Source organism: Trichechus manatus, unplaced genomic scaffold, assembly GCF_000243295.1.
Source record: "Trichechus manatus latirostris isolate Lorelei unplaced genomic scaffold, TriManLat1.0 scaffold00015, whole genome shotgun sequence".
NCBI classification, from domain to species: domain Eukaryota; kingdom Metazoa; phylum Chordata; class Mammalia; order Sirenia; family Trichechidae; genus Trichechus; species Trichechus manatus.
Window position 1 is genome coordinate 14,322,693 of NW_004443951.1, and position 22,119 is coordinate 14,344,811.

Consider the following 22,119-nt stretch of genomic DNA (forward strand, 5'->3'; position numbering starts at 1 on the left):
TTTTTAAGCTTTATAGGGTGAATTTACAGTACTTTTACTCTCTGGCTATGGTTCCTAAAGTGAGGTTCGGGGATCCCTGGAGCTCAGGGGGTTCAGAAGGTCCTTCCTTTTCCAACTACATATTTGTGTAGGGCCAGATTTTCTTCATATACTTTTCACCTAAACAATGTATCAACAGTTTGAATGCACAATCAGATATGAAAATCCAGCTGTCTTCTCTTAAACCAGACATTAAATAAATTTGTGAATAATGTAAAACAGTGCTATTCTTCTCACTAAACTTTTGTTTGGGGAAATATAGTTATTTTAGTATAGAAATATGTTACTTATACTAATGTGCAGTAGGTTTACTATTTTTTTTTAAATAAATCAATAAGTATTTAAAAATTTCTAAGTTTATTTTCTGATATGGTAACTATTGATAGCTATGACCCACATCAAAAAAAGCTCTTTGGGGGTCCTCAGCAATTTTTAAGAGTGTCAAGGGCCGGTAGACCAAAAAGTAAGAACCGCTGCTCTAGATTTAACTCTTCTGTGATCTCTACTGGTTGCTTCAAGTGTTCAGTGAGATTTCTTTAACCTTACTGGATGGAATTAGAATGTTTGTTAGTGTTTTGTGAGTTAGAAAATTGTTCAGCTTATACCTCCCTGGCAGTTGTTCTCTGTTCAGCTTCATGAAATCTCACCCTATGCAGGTACAGATTAGCATTCAGCCAAACCTAAAGGGGATTCGTATGCAGATTTCTGGAACATTTTTTCTGTTTATCTCCTGTTGACTGGTACTCTGCCTTGCATGTTTCAGCTGCTTCAACTTCCCCAAACTCTGGTTGTCAACTTAGCAAGACTTTCATATTCTGCTTGGGTTCCCCTTCCCAGTGCCATGTCCCAAAAAGTGCCTCAAGATAGAAAGCAAAGATGATCCCTTCTCTCACAGGTTACAGTCCTTCACCACCTATTATCCCAATGTCTAAAAACAGTTGCTTCATACAACTAGTCCAGTTTTGTAGTTGTTTACAGTGGGAAGGAAAGTTCTGTACCAGTTTCTCCTTGATGGCCAGAAATGGAAGTTTCAGATTGATTTTGATACACTGATGTTTGTGTTTAGCAACCTTCTTTGCTAAACTCTCTTATTAATTCTAATAATTTAGCTGTAAATTTAAAAAAGTTCTATATACACTATCATATAGTTTGTGAATAATAATAATCATTTCATTTCTTATTTTTAAATTACATTTCTTGCTTACTACACTAGCTAAGACCTTCAGTACAATGTTGATTAGAAATAATGATGGTGGTAATCCTTGTCTTTTTCCTGATCTCAAGGGGAAAGCTTTCAATATTTCAACATTTAGTCTGATGTTTGCGCTAGGATTTTTGTAGATATTCTTAATCAGGTTAAAGAAGTTATGTTTAGTTTGCTAATGAGTAGTTTTATCAAATTAATTTTCTGTATATATTGAAATATGATTTTATTCCTTTCATCTGCTTATGTGAATTATATTACTTTATTTTCACTCCTGGGATGTGCTTAACTTGATCATGCTGCGTTATCAGTATATTGCTGGTTTTGGTTTGCTAAGATGTTATTTAGTATTTTGAGATCCATGTTCATGAGACTAGCCTATAGTTTTCCTTTCACATACTGTCCTTCTTGGGTTTGGGTATCAAAGTTATGATAACTTCATAAAATTTAATGGTGAATATCCTCTTCTTTGTATACTATATAAAAGAGTTTATGTGAGTTTGGAATTATTTCTTCTTAAATATTTCGTAGAATTTGCTGGTGAAACCATCTGGGACTGGAGTTTTCTTTAGGGAATTTTTTTTTTTTTTAATTGTACTTTAAGTGAAAGTTTATAATTCAAGTTAGTCTCTCATACAAACCTAGTTGTTCTCCCTATACTGTGACAGCACACTCCTCCTTTCCACCCCAGATTTCCCGTGTCCATTCAACCAGCTCCGACCCTCTCTACCTTCTCATCTCACCTCCAGACAGAAGCTGCTTTAGGGAAACATTTTGACTGCAAATTAAATTCACTTAATGCTTATAGCATTATTCATGTTTTCTGTTTCTTCTTGAGTCAGCTTAAATAATTTATATTTTTCTAGGAGTTTGTCCTTTTTTTCTAAATATTCATATTTGTTGGCAAAAACATTCATTTAGTCTTTTGTTATTTTTCTCATCTGAAGCATTTATAGTGCTGGTTATTTGTGTTATATAGCCATTTTTCTTGGTCAGTCTTACCACAGGTTTGTCAATCCATTATTTCTGTCTTTGCTGACCCATCCAAATATATGTTTATTTTCTACTTTATTAATTTTTTACTGTTATATTTATTATTTTCTTACTTCTGTGTTTTTTGGGTTTGCTCTTTTAACTTCTTTTGATGGATATTTAGTGTTTTAATATTCAGTCTTTTTGCTTTTCTAATAGTTACACTTAAGGCTAAAAATTTTCCTCTAAATACTTTAGTTGCGTCCTATGTATTTTTATTATCATTTTGTTCTAAATAGTTCTTAATTTTTTAAGACTTGAGTTATTTAGAAGTACTTTTAATTTCTAAAAGAAAGTGATTAAATTACTTCTTTGTTATTGATTTCTAGTGTAATTTTTTTGAGATCCTAGAATATGCTGTGTAGAATCTTGATTTTTTGGAATTGGTTGAGATTTACTTTCTGTGCCAGGATATAGTCAATATTTGTAAATGTTCTGTGTGTGGTAGAAAATTATGAGTACTCTGCAGTGCTCTCTATATGTCCACCAAGTTTATTCATCACATTTTTCAAATCTTACATATCCTTGCTATATCTGTATGTGTGTATATATATATATATGTGTATTTCAGTCTACTTCTGAGAAAGGTATGAAGAACCTCCAAATATAATTGTGGAGTTATCTATTTTTCTTCGTGGTTTTGTTAATTTTTACTTTATATATTTCGAGTCCATATTATTAGACATGTACAAATTTAAATATTATATTTTCCTAGTGAGTGGAATATTTATTTTTATATTATGAAGTGATTATCTTTATCTCTAGTAATACTTTTGACCCTTAAAGTCTAATTTGGTCTATATTAGTATAGCTATACCCATTTCCTTTGGGTTGGTATTTGCATGGTATGCTGGATTGCCAGTTATCGACTAGGCATCATTATAATTCCCTTCAGTGTTTATCTCTGCTTTGAAGGGGAAGCTTGAAACTGCAGTTCCTAGTATTCCTTTCTTTTTAAGAGTCTGGATTAAATTCTGCCAACGAGGGGCAACTGCATCACTAACTGTGGTGGTAGCCAGGCACGATCTAGTTGTTCTGGGCTCAGGCTGATGGAAGCTGTGGTACTTGTGGTCCATTAGTCCTTTGGATTAACATTTCCCATGTGTCTTTGAGAATGATGATTCACCTTTGTTGCAGATGGGATGGGACCAGTAGATGTATCTTAGATGACTGCTTGCAAGCTGTTAAGACCACAGACGCTACTCACCAAAGTAGGATGTAGAACATTTTCTTTATAAACTATGTTATGCCAGTTGACCTAGATGTCCCCCGAGACCATGGTCCCCAGTCCTCATCCCAGTAACTCAGTCCCTCAGGGTGTTCGGATGTGTCTGTGAAATTTCTGTGACTTTGCCTTGGTCATGTTGTGCTGACTTCCCCTATAATGTGTACTGTCTTTCCCTTAACCAAAGTTACCACTATCTACTATCTAGTCGGTGATTTCTCTTCCCAACCCCTTCCCTCCCTCATAACAATCAAAGATTGTTTCTTTCTCTGTGTAAACCTTTTCTGATAATAGTGGTCTCATACAGTATGTGCCCTTTTGTGACTGACTTATTTCACTCAGCGTAATGCCTTCCAGATTCATACATGTTGTGAGATATTTTGCAGAATCATCATGTTCTTTATCACTGAGTAGGATTTCATTGTGTGTATGTACCATAAGTTGTTTATCCATCTGTTGATTGGCACTTAGGTTGCTTCTTTTTACTATTGTGAATAATGCTGCAATGAACATGAATATGCATATGTCTGTTCGTGTGACAACTCTTATTTCTCTAGGATATAGTCCTAGGAGTGGAACTGCTAGATCATATGGTATTTCTGTTTCTAGATTTTTAAGGAAGTGCCATATTGTTTTCCATAGTGGTTGTACCATTTTACATTCCCACCAGCAGTGTGTAAGAGTTCCAATCTCCCAGCAACCTCTCTAACATTTGTTATTTTCTTTTTTTTACTAGTCGAGGTGAGATGGTATCTCATTGTAGTTTTATTTTTCATTTCTCTAATTGCTAATGTGGAGCCCTGGTGGTGCAGTGGTTGAGTTATGGCTGCTAACCCAAAGGTTGGCAGTTCAAATCCACCAGCTGGTCTTTGGAAACCCTATGGGGCAGTTCTACTCTGCCCTATAGGGTCGCTATGAGTTGGAATTGACTCGACAGCAACGGGTTTGTTTGTTTGTTTTTAATGGCTGATGATTGTGAGCATTTCCTCATGTGTCTGTTACCCGCCTAAATGTCTTCTTTGGTGAAGTGTCTGTTCATATCCTTCGCCTATTTTTTAATTGGATTGTTTGTCTTTTTATTGTTACAGTGTTGCAGTATTTATAGATTTTAGAGATTAGACCCTTGTTGGATATGTCATAGCCAAATTTTTTTCCCCAGTCTGTAGGTTCTCTTTTCACTCTTTTGGTAAAGTTTTTGATGAGCATAAGTGTTTAAGTTTTAGGAGATCCCAGTTATCTAGAGTTTATCTTCTGGTGTTTGTATATTGTTAGTTATAGTTTGTATCCTATTTATGCCATGTATTAAGTCCCCTAGAATTTTTTCTATTTTTTCTTCCGTAATCTTTATAGTCTTAGGGTTTATGTTTAGGTCTTTGATCCATTTTGAATTAGTTTTTGTGTATAGTGTGAGGTATGGGTCCTGTTTCATTTTTTTTATGGATGGACATCCAGTTTTGCCAACACCATTTGTTAAAGAGACTGTCTTTTCCCCATTTAATGGACTTTTCGGCCTTTGTCAAAGATCAGCTGGCGGTAGGTGGGTGGATTTATATCTGAGTTCTCAATTTTGTTCCATTGGTCTGTATGCCTGTCATACCAGTAACAGGTGGTTTTGACTACCACGGTTGTATAGTAGGTTCTGAGATCAGGTAGTGTGAGGCCTCCTACTTTTGTTTTCTTCTTCAGAAGTGCTTTACTTATCCAGGGCTTCTTTTCTTTCCATGTAAAGTTAATGATTAGTTTTTCCATCTCATTAAAGAATGCTGTTGGTATTTGGATCAAGATTGCATTATATCTGTAGATCACTTTGGGTAGGATTGACATTTTTACAACGTTGAGTTTTCCTATCCATGAGCATGGTGTGTTTTTCCATTTATGTAGGTCTCTGTTGGTTTCTTGCAGTAGTCTGAATGTATTTTTATTTTGACTTCATTTCTTTCTTTTTCTTTTCTTTTTCTCTTCTTTTCTTTTTCTCTTTTTTCTTTTGACTCTTCAATTAAAGTATATCTCATTTTAATATATATTGATGCAGGACATAATCTCAGTCCTAAAGATCTCTGTGAAATGTGGTTTTATTTAACACCAAAGGTATAATAAGCAGGTTGAAAAGACCCAGCAGTTCTGGTGATTTTTATGTCTTTTATAAGAGTGTCCTTTATCTTTCCATCAGGTAATCACATCTTTCCTAAGCATCTTCAATGGAATTTTCAGGGGTGGAGTTGAGGGATCATCCCTGAAAGGCCTGGCTAAATCTTACCTACCACCAAGCACATATGTACTGGTACATTTATGTTGTCTATAAACTTTAAGGAGCCCTGGTGGTGCAAAGGTTAAAGTTGGTGGTTTGAACCCACCCAAAGGCTCATGGGAGAAAGTCCTAGCAATCTGCTCCTGTAAAGATTACATTGTAGAAAACAGTATGGGACAGTTTTACTATGTCACATGGGATCTCTATGAGTCAAAATCGACTTGATGGCAAACAACAACAACATGAACTTTTATTTAACAAAAAATCACTTTGAGTAGTTGCTCTACATCCTTATTATATAACACTTCATTGAAAACTGTGTATCTATGCTGTGCCATAGGTCCTCAGATGACCAAGATTAAAACTAAACTGCTTTACCACCAGTAGGCCTCACTATGTCCCACTGCAGATACACGTCATACAAATGAGGTGTCTCTGTGTTCACAGTGGCTCTGAGAAGTGTGACATCTCTCAAGCATAATAGGCTATAACAACATAAACATTGTAAAAGTAAATGTTACAAAAAAGATGGTGACCCACTATTTGTTTTTTTTTTTCTTTTTATTGTACTTTAGATGAAGGTTCACAGAACAAATAGTTTCTTGTTAAACAGTTAGTACACATATTGTTTTATGACAATGGTTAACAACCCCATGACATGTCAACACTGTTCCTTCTCAAACTTGGGTTCCCTATTACCGGCTTTCCTGTCCCCCCGCCTTCTAGTTCTTGTCTCTGGACTGTTGTACCCATTAGTCTCATTTTGTTTTATGGGGCTGTCTAATCTCTGGCTGAAGGGTGAACCACGGGAATGACTTCATTACTGAGCTAAAAGCGTATCAGGGGGCCATACTCTGGGGATTTCTTCAGTCTGTGTCAGGCCAGTAAGTCTGGTCTTTTTTGTGTGTGTTAGAATTTTGTTCTACATTTTTCTCCAGCTCTGTCCAGGGCCCTCTGTTGCCCTGTCAGAGCAGTCAGTGGTGGTAGCTGGACACCATCTAGTTGTACTGGACTCAGTCTGGTGGAGGCTGTAGTAGTTGTGGTCCATTAGTCCTTTGGACTAATCCTTCCCTTGTATCTTGTTTTCTTCACTCTCCCTTGCTCCCAAAGGGGTGAGACCAATGGAGTATCTTAGATGGCTGCTCACAGGCTTTTAAGACCCCAGAAGCTACTCACCAAGATAGAATATAGAACATTTTCTTTATAAACTGTCTTATGCCATTTGAGCTAGATGTTCCCCGAGACCATAGTCCCCCCAGCCCTCTGCCCGGCAGTTCAGTCCCTCAGGGAGTTTGGATGTGTCTATGGAGCTTCCATGACCTTTCCTTATACAAGTTGTGCGGGCTTCCCCAGTATTGTGTACGGTGACGCACTATTTGAATGATAGAACTGTGACATCATTTAACTTGACAGAAAAACTATGTCTTTTCTTATATTCATCAAGATTGATGGAACCTGATGTAGATAAATATTTTACTTAAAACACAATAAAGAACTGCTGGTTCTTTTCAACCTGCTTATTATACCCTTTGGTGTTAAATAAAACCATATTTAACAGAGATCCTTATTTGCAAATTCACCTACTTGATAAATTTATCTGTAACCCCAAAATCAACGTTGTTGTTATTAGGTGCTGTCGAGTCAGTTCTGACTCATAGCAACCCTATGTACAACAGAATGGAACACTGCCCAGTCCTGCACCATCCTCACAACCCTTATTATGCTTGAGCCCATTGTTGCAGCTACTGTGTCAGTCCATTTCGTTGAGGGTCTTCCTCTTTTTTGCTGACCCCCTACTTTACCAAACATGATGTCCTTCTCCAGGAACTGATCTCTCCTGATAACATGTCCAAAGTATATGAGATGTAATCTCTCTATCCTTGCTTCTAAGGAGCGTTCTGGCTGTACTTCTTCCAAGGCAGATTTGTCCATCCTTTTGGCAGTCCATGGTATATTGAATATTCTTTACTGACACCATAATTCAAAGGCATCAATTCTTCTTCAGTCTCCCTTATTCATTGTCCAGTTTTCACATGCATATGAAACGATTGAAAACACCATGACTTGGGTCAGGCACACCTTAGTCTTTAAGGTGACATCTTTTTCATAGTCTTTTGTGGACATGCTGTAAGGGCGAAAATAAATTAGAAGTAAAATAGAAAAAAGAAAAAGAGAGGCTTAATTCTACCTTTTGAAAAAGGGAGACATTCCTCTTCCCTTTTCTTAGAGCATTTACTTTAAAAAACATGTAATTGTAAGTTATTTCTCTGCCTCTTTGAAATTTATGTAAATCTTTTTAAAGACTAAGTTTTTGCAAGTTTTACAACCAAGGAATGTTTCCTCAAGGACCTGGAAGTCATCTTTTTGACATATAATCAATTAAGGAAGATAGTACCCCTATCTCCCAGTTTCCTAGGAGGATAGGAGCTTAACTTCACCTGGCACTTGATTCCAAGTTGCAGACATACCTCTGGTCATAAAAATATGAGAACTTTATGTTTTTCTTTGGGCAAAGGTAATTAGCAAACAAAGGTGGCTATCCCAATTACCAGGTGAATTTAGGATGAACTAGGTATGACAAATGGTGCTGTCAAATCCTCTTTCCTGAGGCTAGTTATCATTTATTTATCTTGGGAACATGTATGAAATGGATTGTATCTGCTTGGCTACATAAAGGATAAAATTCCTTTCTGTCTGCACTGTATTCAGTAGGTTGCCTGTGATGTACATCACATTCTGTTTTAATGCTTATTCGATAATAAAACTGTTTTCTTTCTCTTCTACTTTTGTGAACAGTTTGTTTCAGTTGGCACAAGATTTTGTTTTTAGTTATGCTTCCCCAACAGTGTGCAGAGCAGCAGAAAATTTGAGTTGCCTGATGCACGTGTTCCCAGCTAAGGTTGAACAAGGTGATTCTCTGCCTTCTTGCTTCAGCTCTCATAGTTTCCTTTTTGTGATCTATTTAGTACCAAGTTTTTAGCATTTTTATGCTTTTTGTTGTTGATTTCACTGTTTAAAATGGCCTCCAAATATAGTGCTGAATTGCTGTCTAGGTGTTCCTAAGTGCAAAAAGGCTATGATGTGCCTTAAGGAGAAAATACGTATGTTAGATAAAGGTCATTCAGGCATGTGTTATAGTGCTATTGGCTGTGAGTTCAATGTTAATGACTCAACAGTGTATACTTTAAAAAGGTATCTTTAAACAGAAATACACATAAAACAAGGTTATGTATTGATTGGTTGATGAAAATGTTCTGACCAGAAGCTCACAGGAACCTGACCCTATATCTCTCCCAGAGCAATGGTTCAGTATCCCCTAATTCAATATTTGTGGCAATTTTGTAGAACATAACCATCGCAAATAAGAGAATCAACTCTATGTGAATACAGAGAATCAACTATATATGCATATACAAATACATAGTTTCATTAGCTAATAGATACTTAAACAGTAGCAGGATTTAAAATAAGATGAACTAGCTATTGAGCCCATGGTATAAAACCAGGATTACATATTATAAATGTTGTCCCTTGCTTGTGAACTTGTATGAGGATTGTTGATCTCCCAGAAGATCTTAATGAACAATCCATCCCACATACAAAAAAAAAATTTTCAATGAAAAGAGACCATTGATAATTTGAAAGTCAAGTTTCACCACAAGAAAAAAATGGATGTAGGGATTGAGAAAATAGTGACCAAAAATGACTGCCTGAGTTTTTTTGTTTTGTTTTGCTCTCCTGGTTTGTGCAAGTGGTTTGTGTTGAGCCTGCAAGAGGAGCAGGTTTGTGGGGGAGAGGTAAGAACATGAATTCAGTTTGGGGCATGGTGAGTTTGAGATATTTATGAGACATCTGAGGAGATATGAGAGGTAGGCAATTGGGTATGCAATCTGACATTAAAGAAAGAAACCTGGTTCAGAAGATAAATTTGATAGCGTCCTGTAGATGGTAATCAATACCATGGTAATGAGTGTCAAAGAGCACGACCGGAGTCTCTGTTAAAATGAAAACAAAGAGTTTATTGAAGGAATAAAGTGATTTGAATCAGGCAGCACCTAGTGAGGACTCACCAGGGTGCTCCGATATTCTGAGGGATAAGTGAGTTTTTTACACAGAAAAGTGGGGAAAGGAGTACGTGACTAGAATCGTGGGGGCTTTGGGATTACCCACGGTTACAAGACAATAGCAAGTTGAAGTTTTACGAAGTTAGTTAATTTATTTTCTAACATACATTTCTTGAAGCCAACTTAGTTGTATGTATACATTCTTCCTGAGGCTTGCTGTGCAGGCATTCTTCTGAGACCATTTTGACAAACATTTGCTGACAAACATTTCTTCACAAACCACATTCTTGTCCCCTCTGTTTTTTGCCGAGGTTGGTCAAATTTTCACATGAAATTGCAGCTCTAAATCACAGGCCTTATTCTTTAGGAAGGAAGAAGGGAGGACTTTCGACAAGTTTAATTCAACAATATTGCTTAGATTTAGACCTAGGACAGTCATTTTTAATCATGCCAAGCATCTCAATTTTAGAGTACCTTCACACAGCCATAACTAACTGGCCTTTGAGTAAGGGATTTACAATCTATTTTCTAATATGGTCTCTTCGCTTTTGCAAATATTTGCAAGACCCTTTCCTGGAAAATTACCTAAACAATCATGATTGCAATCTTTGCTGTTACAGCCTGCTGAGAAAACAATTCCTTCTTTTATCTAGTTTAAACTATACCACTTCTCAAATGCCTTTACAAACATATCCAAAAACAATGGCTATGAGCTGCTTTTTTCAAAGTTAATGATAAGCAGAAGTAAAGCAGCCTAAAATAGAGTTTTTAAAACAAGATGGAGTTTGGCCTGCACCTTGGGCAGAAACCTCTCTTATGCCAAGCACCTGGATTTTTGGGGCTCTTACATATGAGGGAGATGACCTAGGAATGAAATATAGATAAGGAAGAGAAGAGAAACTCAGGAAATGTCCCAAGGAAACTCAACATTTAATGGAGAAGAGGAGAGCCCAACAGAAGAGATTAAGAGGGAGTGGGAAAAACCTAGAAGGAAAACCAGGAAATAGTTCTTTTCTGTCTGTCCTAGATCTTTTCAAGTGTCTGGTGTTCATTTGCTTATTTATTTAAAATATTTTTATTTTGACATAATTACAAGGTGCAAGTGTGGTCAAGCATGTTGAATACTGCTTGGAAGTTGAGTAAAGTGAGACCAAAGTATCAATTGGATTTAAGGACATGGTAATCATTGGTCACTGGAGGGAGAGCAATTTCAGTTCCCAAGCCTCCTAAGGCCAGGTGGACAGGATTACTGCCAAGGTCATGCAGTAGGAGCTCTCTGAGCCAAGGTGCACCAGGATTCCAAGTCACGTGACTACATGAGGGGAGGAAAGAGAGGACAGCCTCTAAACACAATTGGGAATTTTCCTAGAAAGAAAATGGGGAGTAAAAACAAAACAAAGTTGTAGCTGGAGGAGGATGTAGGTCAAGAGAGGGGTTATTTATTTGTGTTTTAGTTTGATGGAAAAGAGAGGAGAGGATTCATTGGGTCAAGGGTCTGAGAATGCAGGAGAGAATGGGAGCCAGAGTCCAAGGAAAGGGCAAGTCTTAGAGGACAGAGCGGGTGGATTGATAGGAAGGAGCTTTATGGAGTTGGGAGCAAGTTGAGGTAGTTGCCATTGCCATTTCCATTTTCTCTCTGAAGTAAGACCATCTGCTGACAGTGAGTGTGGGGCCAGGGGTTTAGAGAGTAGAGAAAGACAGTCATAGAGAGTAGGAGAGCAAGCTAATTAGCACAGTAGCAGGCTTGGTGGGCTTTGTTGATGTTAGAGCAAGGGATAAAAAGTTTAAAAAAACTCCTAGCTAAATACTTGTTCACTAACTTAACTACCACATGCTCTTTTTCCCCCTCCAACATTTGCTTATCTTTCTCCCATCTTCTGTCTGTCCTAGATCTTCTCAAGTGTCTGGTGTTCATTTTCTTATTTATTTAAAATATTTTTATTTTGACATAATTACAGACTTACTCAGACTATTCATACAAAGAATTCCCATATACTTTTCTCTTAGATTCCCTAAATGTTAACATTTTACCACATTTGCCTTCTCATTTTCTTTCTATAGATACATTTTTTTTCCTGAACCATTTGAAAGTAAATTGTAGACACGATGTCTCTTTATCCCTCAATATTTAATATGTTTTTTCTCAAGACAAGGACAATCTCTGACATATTCTCCACAGCACAGTCATCAAAATCAGGGAACTAACATTGAGGTAATACTATCAGACAATACAATACAGACCTTATTGCAATTTCATCAATTGTCGTAGTAATGTTCTTTATGTTGTTGTTGTTAGGTGCTGTTGAGTCAATTTTCGACTCATAGCAACCCCATGTAACTGAGTAGAACTGCCCCATAGGGTTTCCTTGCCTGTAATCTTTATGAACGCAGATCACCAGGTCTTTCTCCCTTGAAGCCACTGGGTGGGTTCAAACCACCAACCTTTTGGTTAGCAGCCAAGCGCTTAACTGTTGCACCACCAGGGCTCATTTAATGTTCTTTATAGCAAAAGAAAATCCCCCCTTAAGCAATGCATTCAGTTGACATTAGTCAGAGGAATGCTTTTAGCTGTGGCACAAAGTGCTGCTACTCAAATGTTCTCTAGCTTATCTCATGAGAAATTGAGCTAAAATTTTCTAACAAAGGAAGAAACCGAGGCCCCTTGGGTGATCTAAAGAGCTGTGATTCACTGGGAAAACGGTAGATCTAAGGCTGGTGGAAGATAGGTAATCCTTGGGAGAAGCCTCTTCCCTAATTTAGGAAATCCCTGCAGTGAAAGAAGCAGCTGCAGGAAGAGCAGTGAGTCCTAACAAACAGCAATGAATACCAGCATGGAGCTGGGAGAGTCACAGAGGAAGACCACTGGGACCTTGAGGGGAGGAAATTGCTACATCCCATTGCATTGCCTCGCATACTTGGGTAAGTTGTCTGTAGTCAGCTTACAGATCTCCCCACTGGTGCCCCTTCAGCTCTGTTTCTGGCAAGATGGTGGGGAAGCAACCGCCACCCTTTCCAAAGTACCTTCTGCTCCACCAAATACACTGGTCTATGGTGGAGTAGTGGTTAAGCTCTAGTCTGCCAACCAAAAAGGTCGACAGTTCTAACCCACCAGCTGCTCTGCAGGAGTAAGATGTAGCAATCTGCTTCCGTAAAGATTACAACCTTGGGAACCCTATGGGGCAGTTCTATGACTTGGAAAAGACTCAACGGCAACGGGTTTGGTTTATGGTGTGGCTAAATGCAGTTCTTTTTGAAACATCTGGGGGAATTTTAATGTGGACTAGGAATTAGATGGCATTGAGGAATTATTGTTAATTTTGTTATATTTGGTAAAGGCATAAGGAAATGTCCTTTTTAAAAAACAGAGATGCCTACTGAAGTATATAGGGAACAAAAGACATGATATGTGGGGTTTGCTTTAAAATGCTTAAGGAAAAGAAACAGATAGGTGAAGTAAAAATAGAAAATTTTGGTAATTTTAGAATATGAGAAGTGTATTAAACTATTCTCTCTGCTTTTGTGTACTTAGAAGATTTTCATATAAAAGAAAAAAGAAATATAGGTCGCATTCCCCAGTGTTTGGGTTGAAAGAAAATAGGACTGGTACCACATAGTATCATACCGCAAATCATCCCTGGCTGCAACAGTCAAGCATCATCCCTGTGACTTAGTTTAGGCTCCTTGACCCTCAGAGGTTGGGACATGGCCTTACTTAGTTCAAAGGTCTCAGGCCTGGTACTGACCGTAAGTTAGTTCCCAAAGATCTTATTACAGTTTCTCCCAGGAGAACTCTGGAAATGTCATGCATATACAAGTCCTGATGGCCCAGCCTGACCTGTCAGAGTTCCTTTCAATTCCCTGAGACCCTTACTGCACCACACAGCCATCGTTAATGGCTTTCAGCTCTCACTTGCTACTTGAATCTTAATTGAAGTGTCAGTCCAGGAGAGCATGCTGAGCAGGCCCATGACAAGCTCATACCATCTGCATTAGTATTTTTCCCCATCATCTTGACAGTTGAGAGTCGGCAGAAGGCACTCTGCGTTTGAAAGGAAAGTTATGGTTTTTCAGAATGCAGCTGGCGTGTGAGTGAATAGGATGAAGTTTCTATGAAGCATTCTTGTCTTATGATATGAAAATAATAAAATGTAGGTTTAGAATGCGATTCTTATTTTAAAAGAACAACCGGAAGACACAGAGTTTGGGGACAAAGGCAAACAAAGCATTCTGTTCCACAGTAATAGTTTTAATAAAGAGCAAAACAGTCATTTATAAATGATTTCTTTTCTGTTGGAGAAGTTAAATTGCTATTGTTGCATAAGCCACTTGGAAATGAGCCATTTTGGTGCCTAGTGAAGCTATATTCTTTACAGCACATTTTCATTTTGGCGATTAGGCAGTAAACGCTACAGTTCACCTTCCTGGAGGGAACTTAGCTGAGGTACAGCCTACAGGTGGGACTATACCTCACAAATCACTCCATAAGTTTAGGGGTAAACCAAACAGGTTTCTAATGTGTGGAAAACAGTGAGGCAAGACAAAACAAAGAGAGCATCATGGTGTTTTCAAGTGTTTTTCTCTTACTCCAAGTCAGTTCTGTACATTATACCATGACTCTTGCTTTTGAGAAATACACCACATATGCTACCTCCCTGGAACTCTTAAGATATTTTATTTCCTTGCGTGTATCATGCTTATGTGTATCAATTTTCTTTCTCTGTTGTCCAGTGGCAGGGGTGTACTGATAAATGTTTAGCAACCAGCTCTTCAGGCGGGAAAACTTGATATGTAGGGTTTGCCAATTTCTGAGTGTAAATACTCCCATCGTGATCGATTTCAAACTACGAAATGTGATGTCACTGAACGGGACGGAGTTGGGAGATGTACACACCATTAGATAATATTTCCACTCTACAAATAGAATAGATGTAAATAACCTCAAGAGCATAGATGAGAGTAAAATGTAGTAAAAATATTAGAAAGTGATGAGTTTTTAGTGTTACTTTTCTTTTTAATATATTTTATTTAATTGTAGGTTTATGTGATTTAATTTTTTAATGATGGCTGTGTTTAACAACCGGCTTGCAAAATTCCTGAAAATTTAACAATCAGCTCTTATGGACTGGTATAAGCCAGCTTCGACACACTACTGGAGCTCTGGGGACCAGAGCTCTGGGGAGGTGGGACGAAACAAACCAAGTCGCCTGCCTAGTCCTGCCTACACAAAGACCTTTACTGGTTCTGCAGAGTGATTAAGGGCCCCAGCTCTCCCCTTATAGGATATCAGTGTTCTTTCTAAACAGGAGATTCTGGAAGCTCTGCTTGGGACAGGCCCACAACAGCAGAATTGTAGCTGCTTTATTGGATAGTATCCCATCTGATCTTAGGGCTGTCATTCTGGCCAAGTCCAGATGGTGCTGCCGGCCTACCAGTGTTCCCCTCACAGACCCTTGGCCTTCTGTACTCTCCTCAAGCCTCTGTTTGACAGGCTTAATTCAAGTCCCTAGCACCTCCTCCCTCCATTTGATGCAAAACCAGTAAACCTAATACAGGAAGAGCCCCCCCAAAAAACAGGTGCTAAATTATCTGAGATCAGGCTGCTCATCAGCCTTCCAGCCTCCCAGTTGTCTGAGGCAGTCTTTCCTCCAGGATTTTTCTAAGTCAGATGCATCCCCTGTATCTTGCTGTCTTAGTTAGGTAGTGCTGCTATAACAGAAATACCACAAGTGGATAGCTTTAACAAAGAGAAATTTGTTCTCTCATTTTAGGAGGCTAGAAGTCTGAATTCAGGGCACTAGCTCCAGAGGAAGGCTTTCCCTGTCTGTCAGCTCTGGGGGAAGGTCCTTGTCATCAATCTTCTCCTGGTCTAGGAGCTTCTCAGGGCAAGGACCCCTGGTACAAAGGACATGCTCTGCTCCTGGCTCAGCTTTCATGGTGGTAGGAGGGCTCTTCAGCTTCTGCTTCCTGGTTCCTTGGCCTCTCGGCCCCTCGGGTCTTGACACCTGCATCTGCCCTGCTGGGGCAAGTGTATCAGAGCTTTTTTAGCTCCACTGATAAGTACCTGGAGGCGACTCACTCCACCAGTAAACTTTGCCAGAAGGCACTCAGCTCTCTTGCTCCGTGGGTCAGCAAGCCTAGATCCCACCAATTAGTACCCTAAGGCGCCCCACCCTGCTAGGAAGCCTCCTGCCCAAAGGCACTGAGCTCTCTTGCACCACGAGTTGGTTCTAGCGCTGTCTTGAGCTGGTCTTCTGGTTCTGCTGCTGCCATTTCTCTGCTGCTGTTTCTTGCCGTCTGCACCATCTCTAGTGTAACAGCTCTCCTCACTTCCTTCTGAGTCCTCACCAGAATGGCCTTTGATGGCCATAATTCCACCAACAGTCTCTTCAAGGCAATCTAGGCTTTTAATATTAGGCACTTTAAAACTCTTCCAGCCTCTATCCATTTGCAGTTTCAAAACCGCTTCCACATTTTAGGTATGTGTTAGAGCAGCACCCCACTCTTGGTACCAAATTCTGTCCTAGTTATCTAGGGCTGCTGTAACATAAATATCACAAGTGGATGGCTTTAACGAAGAGAAATTTATTCTCTCACAGTCTAGGAGGCTAGAAGTCCAAATTCAGGGTGCCAGCTCCAGGGGAAGGCTTTCTCTCTGTGTCAGCTCTGGGGAAGGTCCTTGTCATCAGTCTTCCCCTGTCTAGGAGCTTCTCAGTGCAGGGACCTCATACCACCAAGAATGAAGAATCAGGAGGGGAGTGCATCCTTTGGACCTGAGGTCCCTGCACTGAGAAGCTCCTAGACAGGGGAAGATTAATGACAAGGACCTTCCCCAAGAGCCAACAGAGAGAGAAAGCCTTCCCCTGGAACTGGTGCCCTTAATTTGAACTTCTAGTCTCCTAGACTGTTAGAGAATAAATTTCTCTCTGTTAAAGCCATCCACTTGTGGTATTTCTGTTATAGCAGCATTAGATAACTAAGAAACTTACACTATAGCATCTCAGAGTCTCAGGAATGGAAAAGACCCTCCAACCATCAAGCTCTAGCCACAGCATGCTTGAGCAGCCACCAGCCCTAACTGGGCACTTCTTTTTCCCAGCTGAAAAGCAGCTGCCTGTCTGCTTTTGTCCCTTAGCACTGAGTCATGATCACAGGAAGAGCTGGTTGTGATTGCTGACAGTGGCAGAAGCAAGAGGAAAAGAACCAGCTGAAAGCCAGACATGTGGTTGAGTGCTTCACATTCAAGATTGTGTGTATTTATCTCATTTGTAGGTAGAGAAACTAAGGTTTAGTGAGATTAAATGAATTTCCCTAGGTCACACAAATTATATGTTATCTGAGTCAGGATTTGAACCAGGTCTGACTCAAACTGGTACCACTTACATTAGCCCATGTTGCCTTCCATAAGGTGTGACCCTTGCAGCTAGTGGCAAACGTGGTTGTTGTCATATCTGGCTAGTGTAGTAGGAGGGAAAAAGGTATCGTCTTAAGAGATAGCACCCGAATTCCTAATGAGGAGGCACCCATCTTCAATTAAGAAAATGCCTTTACTAAGCCACCTATGCCTATAGTAGAAGGTAAAATTTTGAAGGTAAGGGTGTTGAGGGGAATCAGATTAAGAAAAAGAAAGGAAATGGATTTGGTTTGTTCCACAGAAGGGAGACAGGAACCACATGGGGTGGAAGGTGAGTGAAGATTCCTCTGTAGTGTGTCAGAAGAACATTTTATGAATGGGGATGCTATTTTTACATTGCTGCAGTATCTTCTGTTTTCTCCCATGTCATTGAAACACACAGACACTGTCTCATTTGAATTTTGGTGTTTGTGGAAATGGGGAAGGGAACTGAGCTTCATGTCTCAGCTGATGCGGTGATGGGCTGAGACAACACTTGCTTCAAATGAAGTAACAGAATTCTAGAGTCAGCAGTGACTACAAAAATATAAGTGGCTTGGAAATCACAGAAATCAAAGATTCAGAACCAGAGCGCAGAGTTATCAGACTTGTCTAGATCTCAAGGTGTAGAGGCCCTTAACTGACATATGGGTTACAATAGGGAAGAATTGGTACCTAGTGACTGGCTGCAAGGAGAACTCACTGAGAAACTGGAAGTGGGAGGAAACTTGACCTTGATGCTTACTGCAAGTGGAACACGTGTATCAAACATGACTCCCCCTCAGATGTGTCTGATGGGAGAAGTTTGGGAACTTCAAACTCTTGGCCTCCAAGACATTGCACAGTGAGGGAACATCAGCCAAATTGGGACTGGACAGGCCTTCAGTCAGGTTCCCATGGGCCTTCTCCCTCACCTTCCATCACTGATGACGTGGGATAGGGCTAACTGGCTCTGGTAGTCTAAAGACGGCATGGGCAGAGCCAGCTTGCACCATGGAAATCTTATCTGTGCCTTTAGGGGTCTCGCTGAAAGCCATCCAAGAACTGAACCCTTCACAGTTGGCACATCCACACCAGGTAGATCCAGAGCAGAAGTTCATCAGAAGGTGAATGGGCAGAGGATGGCAGCAAGCACTAGACTCTGTGGAAGAATAACACTACCTCTGGCAATATGCTAAACTGGATAGGGAGTCAGATTGCCTGGGTTCGAGCCCCCGCCTTACTGCTGACTAGCTAAGTGACCTTGGCCTCTTTGACTCATATTCCCCATGTGTGAAAGGGAAGACTGAACTAATTTCCAAAGTGCTGATATTCTTCTGTGGCCCCAAATATGGCGCTATAGGTGACTTCCTCAGTGTTGCCTTGGAGCCCCAGTGAACATGAAATGGCAGAGTGAGGTTACCAGACGGGGTTGGGATGCCAGCACAGGGCCCAGGACAGTGCTGCACGTCAGCACAGGAACCGCACCCGGAGAAGAAAATTGACAGGCTTGAAGGAAGAGAGTCCTCATTCTCAGCTGCGTGGGTTTTAGAAGGGAGGGGCAGAGTCTAGCTACAGATTTGAAATGGAGGCATAATCTATTTCTATGAAAAGATTAAAAAATATATACCAGGGAAGGATGGTTTTCCGGGTTTAAAAAAAAAAAGTAAAAGCAATGATCTGTACTCATCTTGAGTCTCAGAGACAGCCAAAAACAGCACCAAGTTTTCTATTAGGCTACAGCCCCAGATTGAAGAACACTAACTTCAGGGACTGTGACCAAGATGGCTGTTGTCCGGGGCCCTTCCCAAAACATCTGCACAGACTGACAGCAAACAGAACCTTCACCTCCAGGTGCAGTGGAAAGTATTAAGCTGACGTGACTTGTTTAGCCATGGATTCACTCTCCAACTTGGCTCCTTAAACTTAACTCAGAGAGCTATGGCTTTGGGCATACCTGAGCATGGTATTCCAGCCCATGCCCTTCTGGAAGGGTCAGTGGTTAATTGGGCAATCCTGGAACTCCCAGCACAGCTGCTTCGATCTTCCCCTGATTTGCATTCAGTGTTCTCAAGATGAGAATTCATCAGGACTTAAAAAAAAGGGATGAGGCATGCCTCTTCCACTTCTCCAGGGTGCATGGGCATCTCTGTATCTTTATACAAAATATAGCTTCAAAGGTCCCTGTCTCTAATCAATAGATATTCATGATTCTTTCACTGAAACAACCCATAGAAGCCATTTCTTCCTCCTTCTCACTAGAACACTAAATGATCCCAATTTCTTATTTCTTCTACTGAAATGTCACAAAACTATCCCAGACCTTTCCTCTTCCTTTTCCTCCTTTTGTCATGGAATCCCCTCTTAGCTGGGAGCAATGAGTCTGCAAATGTGACATTAATAGATTATGATCCACTTATACAGTGAAACCTGTGAGAGCCAGAACTTGATAGGACTGCCTTGTTTTTCTGGGTCTTGAAAGTTTTCCACCTTTGACAGGGTGCAGCCTTACCACTTTTCCGTCACTTGTTTTAGTGGAAAATATTTGCATTTTCTTTCTCTGTCAGGTTTCCACCTTACATAGGTTACAGCTTTCACAGGTTTTACTGTATTGCTTATCAGATCCTAAAGCCCCAAATCCATATTCTGGCTATTCCATATCCCCTAGCAATTGGACAGATAGCAGGAAGACATTTTTTCCAAGTGCAGAATCAGATATATATTCACAGTGACTAAACTATTGGCATTCAAGTTTTGACCAGTTTCAAAATGCTACTACCAGATAATGGGAGACCATATTGAGACACTGCAATCTGTGTTACAAGCTTTGTTTGTTGGCATAGGAGAGCCAAGGGTTTTGGGTTATATATGATACATCCAGAAGGCTGTTTGAATACATGAACAGCCTTACTCCTTTCAGGTCTTAAGCTTCCCTGGCTGGAAGTAAGGCCTCTCAGAAGCTGCATTCCTTTTTCATGGTCCCTTCTACTGTTTAGTATGCTTATGCCAAGAATTCATGGCCTCTTTCTTTCTTAACTGTCTCCAAGGAGGGGTGACGGGAAACTTATAACAGATGGGGGAGGTCTTCTGCTACTGCCTCTCACACAATGCAATCTCATTTATTAACATACTTCAACCATAAAGCACTCCCAAGAGGTAACTACCAGTTGTCACCGGTTGCTGTTGAGTCAATTCTAACTCAGGGCAACCCCATATGTGTCAGAGTAGAACTGTGCTCCATAGGGTTTTCAATGGCAATTTTTGAAAGTATATCGCCAGGCCTTTTTTCATAGGCAACTCTGGGTGGTCTTGAACCTCCAACCTTTTGGTTGGCAGTCAATCATATTAACCATGTGATCACCCGGGGACTCCCTACTTGAAGAATGGAAAAATGGAGGTACAGACACCGTGTGATTTGTACAAGGTGAATCAGCTATTTAGGGGGAAAGCCAGAACTAATATCTGGCTAACTCTGTACCCCATGTCTTTCCAGAATACCTTGTGGGCAGCTGTGACAAGTATGGCTCAGCTACCCAAAAAAGGCTCACTGGGCCCATGGCCAGATTGTAGCATGGGAAATCCTGGAGGGAGGCTATGATCCAGCTGTGATCAGCTTTCTCTGCTCCTAGACAGGGCTGGTTTCCAGGCTATGATGCCAGTGACTACAGATGTCATTAGCAGCTGGAAAATGGGTCCCCTTTGGCAAAGGAATCTGGAAGCACTCTGTAGCTTCTCTGTTCAGGATGGAGCCCTGCTAGCATCCTTTTAGATAAAGAAGGGGGACTGGGCTTATACTAAACAGTGGAAGTGAGTGAATGCAGCTTCTGGAGGGCATCACTTTTTTCAGATGTTTAGGTAGAAAGCATCTGGCCAAGTCCAGTGACAGCAGACCCAAACTTATCCTTCTCCTAAACCCACCCTGAGTGGTAAAGATAAGGTACATATCTTAACCTATATAAAAGTAAAGTACTATCATTTTTCAACTATACAAGACACATTACTAGAGTTACAGCTCAGTGACATGCACCCTATGTTGAACTGCATTTAAACTATGACTGTGTAGCATGACATCTCCATTTCATGTATCAAACATTTTTCAATGGTACAGCTGTTACTTGGTGAGATTGGTTTTAGCCACAGTATTTTAAAAGCCAAATTCTATTTAAATGTGTTGTGAAAAAAATGTAATACACCATCTCCTCAATTATCGACATGGTTCAGTTCCAAAGACTAGACTGTTATGTGAAATAAGTGTTACGCAAAAATGGAGGAAGACTACACCAGATCACAAAATGGAGGATGACTACATCATTACATAACTGCAAAACTACTGAGAATCATGGCCCAGCCAACTTGACACATAACCGTAACCATCAAAGACAGCGTTAACTAGCACCTCGGTGTCATTACTGCCACACGTACATCATTAATGTGCAAAATAGTTGGATAGTAGTTTTTTACTATTGTCACAAATGTGAAATGTCAGATAACAAGACAGTCGATAAATGAGGAGAAGGTGTAGTTTGATTTATACACATTTCACATTTACAGCAGAATAAGTACAAGATGTGACTGTGAAATAGGGTACAAGAATTTATATACCCAAATCACTGTTGTTGCCTTCAAAATAGTCACCTTGGGAAGACATGTGTTTATTCCAGTGAAGCTAACCTTACTCAGAACATTTCTAGAACCCTCTTTGGAAAATGTCCACTTGTAAGCTTCCTCAATGTTAGCAAATCTTTGTCCTTTAAAGGTAGATTTATTTTTTGAGGGATGGACTGAAAAAAAACAAAACACTGCCAAAGAGTTATTAGGAAATAAGTCTGATAAACAAAATGGAAAATGAAGCTTGGGACTACTTCTGGTGGCAGGGAGCAGGTGTTAAAAAACAATGTCTGACTATAAAGTTGCAAGGCCTCTTCCCTTGCTTGGCTT